The following is a 12338-nucleotide window of genomic DNA, read 5'->3' on the forward strand; positions in this document are numbered from 1 at the left end:
GAGTCAGTTAGAAAGGTAATCATACAGTAGATATTACCATTAGGAGTTCAGTTAGAAAGGTAATCATACAGTAGATATTACCATTAGGAGTCTGTTAGAAAGGTAATCATACAGTAGATATTACCATTAGGAGTCAGTTAGAAAGATTAATCATTACAGTAGATATTACCATTAGGAGTCAGTTAGACAGGTAATCATACAGTAGATATTACCATTAGGGGTCAGTTAGAAAGTAATCATACAGTAGATATTACCATTAGGAGTCAGTTAGAAAGTAATCATACAGTAGAATATTACATTAGGAGTCAGTTAGAAAGGTAATCATACAGTAGATATTACCATTAGGAGTCAGTTAGAAAGGTAATCATACAGTAGATATTACCATTAGGGTCAGTTAGAAAGTAATCATACAGTAGATATTACCATTAGGGGTCAGTTAGAAAGGTAATCTTACAGTAGATATTACCATTAGGAGGTCAGTTAGAAAGGTAATCATACAGTAGATATTACCATTAGGGGTCAGTTAGAAAGGTAATCATACAGTAGATATTACCATTAGGATTCAGTTAGAAAGGTAATTGTAATGTTAAGATGAATGACTGACGTAACAACAGGCCTTGAAACCATCATGACACTTACAGCCTTCTTATTGGTGGATAGAGCCTTGAAACCTCCTGACACCTACAGCCTTCTTATTGGTGGATAGAGCCTTGAAACCTCCTGACACCTACAGCCTTCTTATTGGTGGATAGAGCCTCGAAACCTCCTGACACCTACAGCCTTCTTATTGGTGGATAGAGCCTTGAAACCTCCTGACACCTACAGCCTTCTTATTGGTGGATAGAGCCTTGAAACATCCAGCTGTTGGACACAGACAGAAAACAGAGAAGTACAGTTAAGTAAAAGTAAGTTAGAATCACAGATATTGCAATAAGAGGTCGGACAGACTGAATAGTGGATTCATTGATTGATTGGGGTAATCATTGATTTTCGGTACGGTTAGTTAAAACCGGAACAGATTAACGAGGAGCGTGAAGACTGAGACCCATCGCTCAGGTAAGGACAAATAACTGTATCTTTTTGAGTGTTCTGTCTTCTGGGTGGTTCAGTTTGTACGGAACGTGGAGTTTTCAACATGCTGGGGTCACGTACACTAAAATGCATGTGTTTTGTTTCCCTTCAGTAACTGTAACTATTTGAATACCATCAATTGAAAATAACCTTTTTAAACAACAACAAAGTAGACACCCCGCCACTGTTTTTGGTAAACAGCTGAGGGGCTGGAGAAACGTAACCACTCTCAATGTCATAGACAGAAGAGCTATGTATTCTCAGTGTAAGCTTGTTTACTCTGGAATTGTTAATTATGCAATCGTACAAACTCTGTATTGCCTTAAAGCTACAGTACATTTTTGGGCGACCTGACCAAATTCACATAGAAATGTTATAGATCTTTCGTTCCCATCGAAAGCAAGTCTAAGAAGCGGTAGATCTGTTCTATGTGTGCTATTTCTATGCTTCCCTTTCTGAAGTTGCATATTTGCATCTTTTACTTTCGGTTTTATACAGCAACTTCAAACAGCTGAATATACTATATTTATTTTACACAATGACTGCTTGTTTTGTCACAAACATCTATATTGTGTAATTTTGGTAATTTCTTCATACGATAGCATCCTGTTTATCAGATTTGAGATGACCACACTCTTGAGAAAACGGTCGCTGCCAACCCTAAATTAGGGGGGAGGGTGGTTTGGTTATCGGAATTCCAATGATAATCAGTAGTGATGTAGGATGACCTGTTTGTAATCATAATGTAGCGAGTGTTGCGTGTGTGTGTGTGTGTGTGTGTGTGTGTGTGTGTGTGTGTGTGTTGGTGTTGTGTGTGTTTCTCTGCAGATAGAAGACTAACCGCTACAGTCTGGCTGCTGTGTGTTTAGGAGTGCTGTGTGTTCAAGTCACTCTCAACATCCCTGAGACTGGCTTTCTGTGAGTGAGGCCCAAGTGACACCCTACTACTTTTGACAGTGCACAGGGTAGGGTGTAGGGAATAGGGTGCCATTCGCGGACCTGTTAAATGTTGAACAATATTCCATTTGGGCACTATACCCTTTTATAATGCATTACTTTTGCTCAAGGGCACATCGGCAGATTTTTTCACATAGTTGGTTCAGGGATTCAAACCAGAAAACTGTTGTATACTGGCCCACCGCTCTTAAAAGCTAAGCTACCAAAGCAGGCTCTGCCATGTGGACAAATTTATATACACCGTGATTCATTGGCACCTAAATAAATGAGTGCACTAAGAATGTCCTATAAGCCAATGCAGCAGTAGAACTAAGAACTTCCATTGTCAACTAAGTGAAAACAGAGTGCCTTCAGAAAGTATTCAGACCACTTGACTTTTTCCACATTTTGTTACGTTACAGCTCTATCTAAAATGGATTAATGTTGAATCTCAGCAATCTACACACAATACCCTATAATGACAAAGTCAAACTGTTTTTTAGAATGTTTGCAAATGTGTTACACATTAAAAAAACAGAAATACCTTATTTACTTAAGTATTCAGACCCTTTGCTATGAGACTCAAAATTGAGCTCTGGTGCATCCTGTTTCCATTGATCATCCTTGAGATCTTTCTACAACTTGATTGGAGTCCACCTGTGGTAAATTCAATTGATTGGACATGACTTGGAAAGGCACACACCTGTCTACATAAGTAAAAATTTGCACAATTTCTAAAATACCTGTTTTGGCTTTGTCAATATGGGGTACTGTGTGTAGACTGAGGATTTGTATGTTTTAAAATTCATGTCAATAAGGCTGTAACGTACAAAATGTGGAAAAAGTCAAGGGGTCTGAATACTTTCCGAATACACTGTAACCGTGCAGTTTGCCACCTGATCTATTATAAAAACATTAACAATCTTACTTTAGCTATGTATGAATTCTATGCAGTCAATGTACTGGCTGCATTTCTATTTTCCACATAATGCATAAAGCCCTTATAAAAACATTCATAACTTTAAAGGAAAATAATACAGAAACATTTAAAGGAAATTGAAAGGAAAATTGTATTTCCACTTTCTAGAAAACAAGAAAACAGTACTGAGGACTTTGCTGAAGAATCCTACTATTATAAACAATAGAAAGAAATCTTGACTTTATTGACAGTGAACAAAGACTACAATTAAACTCCCCATTTTAGACTCACAGCAATAACTATTTTTTGACCATTAGTCACTAGCTTGCTAGCATCCCTTCATTATCCACTAGCTATGTAGCTAAGCCCCTACCACATTGTTGTCAACACGTTTTCCAAACTGGTCCTAAAACTCATGAAACAATTAGTTAACAATGTTATTTACTATTCTAAGACGTACATTGTACTTATGCACGTTACAAACTTTTTAAACAGTACAAAATGTTACTTTCATGTTTCATGTGGTTGTAAAAATAATGACAACAAAAAATAGCTTTTTGGTCTTAATTTAAGGTTAGGGTTAGGTATTAAGGTTAGCAGTGTGTTTAAGGTTAAGGTTACATTCAAAATCACATTTTAAGAAGAGAAATTGTAGAAATAGCCTGTTTTTTATGACTTTGTGGCTGTGGTAACTATTGGTATCATGCCATATTTGGACTGGATAATGCTAAACAAGTTAAACAAGTTTGGACTGTTGTTATGTAAATTCAACAAAAGACAATAATTAGTTGATTTGACAGAAAAGTACCAATAAGTATAAATCACACCATGGATGTATTACACTTTAGAATTGCATTGGGAGCATATGAATATGACGGTGCGTCTAGTGATGACAGCTCTTTATTAAAGTACTTTTGTGGTAGTTAAACTGTATAGAATAGGTCTGTATGTAGACCTACTGATAGCTAGCTGTAGTTGTATCTAATAAATCAACTCTTTAAGCTAAGAGGGATCACTGAAAAGTACATTTCCTGAAGAAAATGTGGTGTGCTTGCTTGCTTGTTTTAAAGTATGTATTGTTTTGAAATATGTTATAGTAGTGGTAGTGTCTGCAGTAGTAATGGTGGTGACTGGTTATAGCTGAAAAAGTGATTGATTGATTGATCGATTGGTGGTTGATAGGATAGCCTGAACATGTGAACGTTGGTTTGGTGTCTCTAGCAGCTCAAGAGTTATTAGACTGTATATTAGACTGTATAATTCATGCATATTTAAGTAGCTATCATTTATAGTGCAGACCAGAGCAAGTTAGCTACTCCCAGGACCAGAGCTGGACCAGAGCTAGTGCAGACCAGAGCAGTAGTTGTGGTCAGTAGTTGTGTAGTTGTGGTCAGTAGCTGTGGTTAGTAGTTATGGGCAGTATTGTGTTAAAAAAAATCTTTAAATTTAACTAGGCAAGTCAGAAGTTAAGAACAAATTCTTATTTACAATGACGGCCTACCACGGCCAAACCTGGACGATGCTGGGCTAATTGTGCGCCACCCTATGGGACTCCCAATCAAGGTCAGATGTGATACAGCCTGGATTCAAACCAGGGACTGTAGTGACGCCTCTTGCATTGAGATGCAGTGTATTAGGCCGCTGCGCCACTNNNGAGGTCAGTAGTTGTGGTCAGTAGTTGTGTAGTTGTGGTCAGTAGCTGTGGTCAGTAGTTGTGGTCAGTGGTTGTGGTCAGTAGTTGTGGTCAGTAGTTGTGTAGTTGTGATCAGTAGTTGTGTTCAGTAGTTGTGGTCAGTAGCTGTGGTCAGTTTGTGATATGAGAGGAATTAGGAATATAAAGAGCCTGAAGACAGCAATTAAAAGCAAAATAAAACTAAAGCATGAACCTCCAAGAGCCAATTGTTCAGAATTTGTTGAGTAGGACCTGATGAGGCTGGTAATGCACAGTGTCGTGCAAAGCGCCATGCACTGCAGAACAAAGAGGAGGAATGTTAGAGAGAAGGAGGGAATGATATTTACAAGGAGACAACGAGTACGGACTAAACTAGAGGCACTGGTGTAAAGTACTTAAAACTTCTTGTCAATACGGGGGCGCTGTTTTCACTTTGGAAAAAATCGTGCCCAAATTAAACGGCCTAGTACTCTGTTCTAGATCATACAATATGCATATTATTATTACTGTTGGATAGAAAACAATCTCAAGTTTCTAAAACTGTTTGAATTATATCTGTGAGTAAAACAGAACTCATTTGGCAGCAAACTTCCATACAGGAAGTGAAAAATCTGAAAACGAGGCTCTGTTTCAGGGCCTGCCTATTCAACTGGCTTTTATTTATCGATATGTATGCACTTCATACGCCTTCCACTAGATGTCAACAGGCAGTGGAAGGTGGAATGGGGTGTCTAGCTTGATCTGAGGCCGAATAAGAGCTTTTGGAGTGACAGGTTCGGTATTTCTTTGTCTTCGACGGCGCGGGGGGGAGCTCGACATTGTCTTCTGAAAAGCGTTCGGTATACACTGCGAATATCTCCGGCTCTGATTTTATTTGATACATATGATAAAAACATCATAAAGTAGTTTTTTTCAACCGAGTTTTATCAGTTTATTCAACGTTTATTGGGACTTTTGGAGTTTTCCGTTCTTTGCGCCAAGAGAGGATGGGAATGTTAGCAACCTTGGCTATTATTGTGGCGCGAATTCGACAGAAGAAATGGACATTCTAAAACAAAACAACGATTTATTCTGGAAATAGGACTCATTGTACAACAAAAGTAGCAAAAGTAAGACAATACCACTCTCAATGGCATAGAACAGAAGAGCTATGTATTCTCAGTGTAAGCTTGCTTTTACTCTGCGAATTGTTAATTATGCAATCTACAAAAACTCTGTATTGCCTTAAAGCTAACAAAAGTAACATTTTTGGCGACCTGACAATTCACATAGAAATGTTATAGATCTTTCGTTCCCATCGAAAGCAAGTCTAAGACAGCGGCTAGATCTGTTCTATGTGTGCTATTTCTATGCTTCCCTTTCTTGGAAGTTGCAGATTTGCATCTTTACTTTCGGTTTTATTACAGAACCTTCAAACGCAGCGTGAATAATACTATATTTATTTTTACACAATGAACTGCTTGTTTTGCACAAACTTATATTGTGTAAATTTGGTAATTCTCTACATACGATAGCATCCTGTTTATCAGAATTTGAGAGACCACACTCTTTGGAGAAAACGGTCGCTGCCAACCCAAAATTAGGGGGGAGGTGTTTGTTATCGGAATTCCAATATAATCAGTAGTGAATGTAGGATGATGTTTGTAATCATAATGTAGGATGGTGTGTTGTGTGTGTGTGTGTGTGTGTGTGTGTGTGTGTGTGTTGTGTGTGGTGTGTGTGTGTGTGTGTTTCCTGCAGATAGAAGACTAACACGCTACAGTCTGGCTGCTGTGTGTTTAGGAGTGCTGTGTGTATCTACCAATCACTCTTCAAACATCTCCCTGAGACTGGCTTTCTGTGAGTGAGGCCCAAGTGACACCCTACTACTTTTACAGTGCACTTAGGGTAGGCGTGTGGAATAGGTAGCCATTCGTGACCATGTTTAAAATTTTGAACAAATTCCATTTGGACACTATACCCTTTTATACATGCATACTTTTGCTCAAGGGCACATCGGCAGATTTGTCAACATAGTTCGTTCAGGGATTCAAACCAGAAAACTGTTGTATACTGGCCCACCCGCTCTTAAAAGCTAAGCTACCAAGCAGGCTCTCCATGTGGGACAAATTTATACACCGTGGATTCATTTGCACCTAAATAAATGAGTGCACTAAGAGATGTCCTATAAGCCAATGCAGCAGGAAAGAACTAGGAACTTCCATTGTCAACGGAAGTTGAAACAGAGTGCCTTCAGAAAGTATTCAGACACTTGACTTTTTCCACATTTTTTACCCGTTACAGCCTTATTCTAAAATGATTAAAGTTGAATCTTCAGCAATCGTACACACAATGACCCTATAAATGAAACAAAAGTCAAAACTGTTTTTTAGAATGTTGGCAATGTTTACACATTAAAAAAAACAGAAAATACCTTATTTACTTAAGTATCAGACCCTTTGCTATGAGAACTCCCCCCCAAAATTGAGCTTGGTGCATCCTGTTTCCATTGTGATCATCCTTGAGATCTTTCACAACTGATTGAGTCCACCGTGGTGTGGTAAATTCAAATTGATTGGACAGGACTTGAAAGGCACACACCTGTCGTACATAAATAAATTTGCACACATTGTCTAAAATACCTGTTTGGCTTGTCATTATGGGTACTGTGTGTAGACTGAGGATTTGTATGTTTTAAAATCATTGTACAATAAGGGCTGTAACGCTAACAAATGTGGAAAAAAGTCAGGGTCTGAATACTTTCCGAATACACTGTAACCGTCCCAGTTTGCCACTCTGATCTATTATTAAAACATTAACAATCTTACTTTAAGCTATGTATTGAATTCTATGGCAGTCAATGTACTTGTTCATCTTCTATTTTCCCATAATGCATAAAGCCCTTATAAAAAACATTCATAACTTTAAAGAAAATAATACAGAAACATTTAAAGAAATTTAAAGGAAAATTGTTATTCCACTTTCTTAGAAAACAAGAAAACAGTACTGGAGGACTTTGCTGAAAGGAATCCTACTATTATAAAACAAATAGAAAGAAATTCTTGACTTTATTGAACAGTGAACAAAGACTACAATTAAACTCCCCATTTTGAGATCTCACAGCAATAGACTATTTTTTGACCATTAGTCACTAGCTTGTAGCATCCCTTCATTATCCACTAGCTATGTAGCTAGCCCCTACCACATTGTTGTCAAACACGTTTCAAAACTGGTCCTAAAACTCATAAACAAAATTAGTTAACAATGTTATTTACTATTTCAAGACGATACATTGTACTTATGCACGTTACAAACTTTTAAAAACAGTACAAAATGTTACTTTCATGTTCATGTAGGTTGTAAAAATAATGACAAACAAAAAACAATAGCTTTTTGGTCATTAATTTAAGGTTAGGGTATGTATTTAAGGTTAGCAGTGGTTTAGTTAAGGTTACTTCAAAAAATCACATTTTTAAGAGAAAATTGTAGAAAATAGCCTGTTTTTTATGACTTTGTGGCTTGGGAACTATTGGGTATTCATGCCATATTTGGACTGATAATGCTAAAACAAGTTAAAAAGTGGACTGTTGTATAGTTAAATTCAAACAAAAGACAATAATTAGTTGAGTTTGACAGAAAAGTTTACCAATAAGTATAAATCAAACACCATGGATGTAATTACACTTTAGAATTGCATGGACATTGAAGGATGACGGTGCGTATGTATGACAGCTCTTTATTAAAGTACTTTTGTGCTAGTTAAACTGTAGAGAAAGGTCTGTATGTAGACTACTGATAGCTAGCTGTATTGTATCTAATAAATCAACTCTTAAGCTAAGAGGGATCACTGAAAAGACATTTCCTGAAGAAAATGTGGTGTGCTTGCTTGCTTGTTTTGTTACAATACATGTATTGTCTTAGAAATATGTTATAGTAGTACGTCAGGTCTACGCAGTAGTTAATGGTCCGCGGATGACTACGGGCTATGACTAAGCTCGAGCGAACCAAACCACACAGGCTGCAATTCTATCATCTAGCACAATCAATCGCATTCCCGTGATCCCTGAACCGTAGCAGCCATAGCCTGAAACATGCCTTGACACGTGACGAACTTAATGGAATCGTCTCGAGGCTACGAACAGCTCCAAGATTATTCCAGACTGAAGACAATCAATTCATGCATATTAAGTACACTATCACTTATCTAGGATGCAGACCCAAGAGAGCAAGTTAGCTACTCCAGACCAGAGCTGGACCACACGAACCTAGTGCAGAGACCAGAGCATGAGTTGTGCCAAGTAGTGGTGTGATATGTTGTCTTGTCAAGTCCAGCCACTGGCCGGTTAGTGATTACCACCATAGCGGGCAGTACTATGTGCGTAATAACAACACCAACCTTTCAATCGTACACAAGCGAGCAAGTCAGAATTAAGAACCAATCATCTTACCTTTACACATAGCCGCGCAATCACCACGAACCACCAACACTCGACCGATGCCCTGGCATAATTGTACGCCAACACCTTTGAAGGGAACTCCAATCGGACCAGTCAGATGTGACCCTACACAACCTGCGAAATCTCCCAAACAGGGCACTGTAGTGCACGCCTCTTGCACTAACGAAGCCGCATGTATACGCTAGCCGCATAAGCGTCCACTCGGGAAGGTCAAGTATCCTGTGGTCAGTAGATAGGGCGATCCAGTATTGATAGTAGTTGCGAGACAGAATAGTCTGTGCGCTCAGTGTTGTGGTCAAGTCGAGCTTGTGGCGTCAGATATGTTGTCGTCAAGTAGTTTAGTTGCGGTCAGTAACGCTGTGTCAGTATAGCGTCAGTGTCTTCTGCGAGCTCCAAGCAATGGGTAGGCTACAAGTAGTCTGCGTGATATGTGGTCACGCGTCTGTGGGCAGTGTTGCGACTGGTACAGATAATGAGCGTCCAGTACTGTGCTAGATTGATGTCAGAGCGTGGTACAGTAGTTTGTGGTCAGTGGTTGTGGTCACCGTAGTTTGGTCAGTAGTTGCCTGTAGTCATGTGATCCCAGTACGTTGTGTTCAGTATTTGTCAGTAGGCTTGGTCAGTTTATGTGATATGAGAGAATAGATATAAACGAGCCTGAAGACAGCAATTAAAAGCAACAATAAAAACTAAAGACATCTGAACCTCCAAGAGCCAATTGCTTCAAATTATTGATTGGTAGGACCTGATGAGAGCTGGATAATGCCACAATGTCCGTTGCAAAACCCATGCACTGCAGAACCAAAGAGGAGGGAGGATAGCACGTAAAGAGAAGACAGGGAATATGTATACAAGAACAACGAGTACCGGACTAAAACTAGAGGACACTGGTGTAAAGTACTTAAAATACTTCTTGTACAATACGGGGCGCTGTCTTTCAGGCTTTGGGAAAACAAAATCGTGCACCAAATTAAAACGCTAGTTACTCTGTTCTAGATACATACAATATGCATATTATCTATTACTGTGTGGATAGAAAACAACTCTCAACGTTCTTAAAACTGTCTTTGAACTATATCTCTGTTAGAGTAAAAACAGAACTCATTGGCAGCCAAACTTCCAATACAGGAAGTGACAAAATCCTGAAAAACGAGGCCTTCTGTATTCAGGGCCGCCTACTTCAACTGGTTTTATTTATCAGAATCATAGTATAGCACTTACATACGCCTATCACACTAGATTCAACAGAGCAGGTGAAGAGTGGAATGGGGTGTCTAGCTTGAATCCTGCAGGCCGAAAAGACTTTTGGAGTGACAGGATTCGGGTACTTCTTTGCTCCTATCGACCCGCCGCGCACGAGGGCGGAGACCCCCGACACCATTGTCTTCATTCATGGAAAAGCTTCCAGCTAATACACGTGACTATATCCCGGCTCTGATACTTATTTTACATATGATCAAAAAGAACATCTAACACAGTACGTTTATTCAACCGAGATATTTATCAGTTAGTCACACGTTGTACATTGGGCACTCTTGGAGTTCCGTGCCTATTGCGCCCAGCCAAGAGCACGAGCGAATGAGGAATTCGTTAAGCAACCTTAGCACTTATCTATGTCGAGCGCGAATTCACACAGCCAAGATCAAATGGACATGTCTAAAACCAAACCAGCAACGATTTATTCTGAAAATAAACTCATTGTACAACAAAAGTAGCAAAAAGAAGAGCAAACATTATATGATGTTATTTCGTGATTTCTGGTGTTAAATGTGACTCCTATTCTCCGCCCGTGTTGGTGGAGCTGCGTCTCACAATAACCGCATGCTAAATGTACTGTCGTACTAAAGTTATTATTGTAAAGAAAATCTAAACACAGCGTTGGCATTAAGAACCAGTGTATCATTATCATTTGCTGTAAAACATGTGTTTTTTAGTAAAGTTTTTGATAGTCTTGGTGGTGCAGATTAGAGTAGGAGTGTGTACCAAACAATCTCCGGACATTCTGAGGGAAATGTTGCTACGTAGTCACAAGATAACCAGGATTTGCAGCTCTAAATATGCACCATTCTTCGCAAACAAAACATAAATGGTATTGTATAAACATGAGTTAATAAGACTGTCATCTGGATGAAGGTTGCCAAACGTTAGGTGATTAATTTTATCTATATTGCCTGGTTTTGCGAAAGCTAACCTTTGCGCGTTGAATAAAATGCATTTTGAGCTGTGATTTGGCTATTGTGGTAAGCTAAATATAATTCTATATTGTGTGTTCGCCCTGTTAAAAACACTTAAAAAATCGGAAATATTGGCTGGATTCACAAAGATGTTTATCTTCATTGCCTGTACACCATGTACTTTTAAAATGTCTTTGATGAGTATTTATGTATTTCACGTGCCTCTGTAATTATTCTGGCTGCTTTGTCTATTTTTGATGTGGCTGCAAATTAAAACTATGATTATACCTCAAATTGCACATTTTCAAACAAACATAAATGTATTGTATAACATGTTATAAAGACTTCATCTGATGAAGTTGTTTCTTGGTTAGTGACAAAGTTTATCTCTATTGGTCGGTTGGTGAAAAGCTACCTATTGCGGGAAACATGGTGAAAATATGCGGTTGTGTGTTTGGCTATTTGTGCGTTAGCTCAATAGATAATTACCATAATTGTGTTTCGGGCTTGTTTAAAACATTTAAAAATCGGAAATGATGCTGGATTCACAAGATGTTTATCTTCATTGTTGCTGTACACCATGTATTTTTCATAAATGTCTTAGAGAGAGTTATTTGTATCACGTGCCTCTGCTAATTATTCTGGCTGCTTTGGTGGCTATTTTTGATGGTTGCGCTGCAGATGCCAAAACCTATGATTTATACCTCAAAAATATGCCAACATTTTCCAAACAAAACATAAATGTATTGTATAAATGTTATACAGACTGTCATCTGATGAAGTTGTTTCTTGGTATGACTCATTTTTTCATCTCTATTTGTACGGGTTTGGGTTGAAAGCTACCTATGCGGTGGGAAACATGGTAAAAATATGCGTGTGTGTGCGCTATTGTGGTTAGCTAATAGAAATACATTTTGTTTTATTTTGTTAATATTGCCTTCCTGCTTATGGCTAGAAAGAAAAAGCTTTTTCAGGTGAGCTTTTCTCTCTGTAATTATTTATGGTTGATCTTGTGTTGTAATATGCACTGCAACCTCCATCCATCTTACAGAGACTGGATCTGTTATCAGGCAGTCCTCCGCTGTCTTTACAGGAACTGGGACTCTTGTTTTAGCATGCATCCTTCCTCT

The 12338-nt window shown here is 38.5% G+C and overlaps 1 long non-coding RNA gene across 1 annotated transcript in view; it reads left to right on the forward strand.

Annotated features, from left to right (window-relative positions):
• The first annotated feature begins 896 nt into the window (after positions 1 to 896).
• The window catches only part of LOC112073915 (uncharacterized), a 50329-nt gene continuing 38887 nt past the window's right edge, over positions 897 to 12338 (forward strand). Inside the window, exon 1 of the long non-coding RNA XR_011476729.1 lies at positions 897 to 937. This is a non-coding gene — a long non-coding RNA (uncharacterized lncRNA). The remainder of the gene's footprint in view (positions 938 to 12338) is intronic.

Source organism: Salvelinus sp. IW2-2015, unplaced genomic scaffold (genome assembly GCF_002910315.2).
Source record: "Salvelinus sp. IW2-2015 unplaced genomic scaffold, ASM291031v2 Un_scaffold2418, whole genome shotgun sequence".
Lineage (NCBI taxonomy): Eukaryota > Metazoa > Chordata > Actinopteri > Salmoniformes > Salmonidae > Salvelinus > Salvelinus sp. IW2-2015.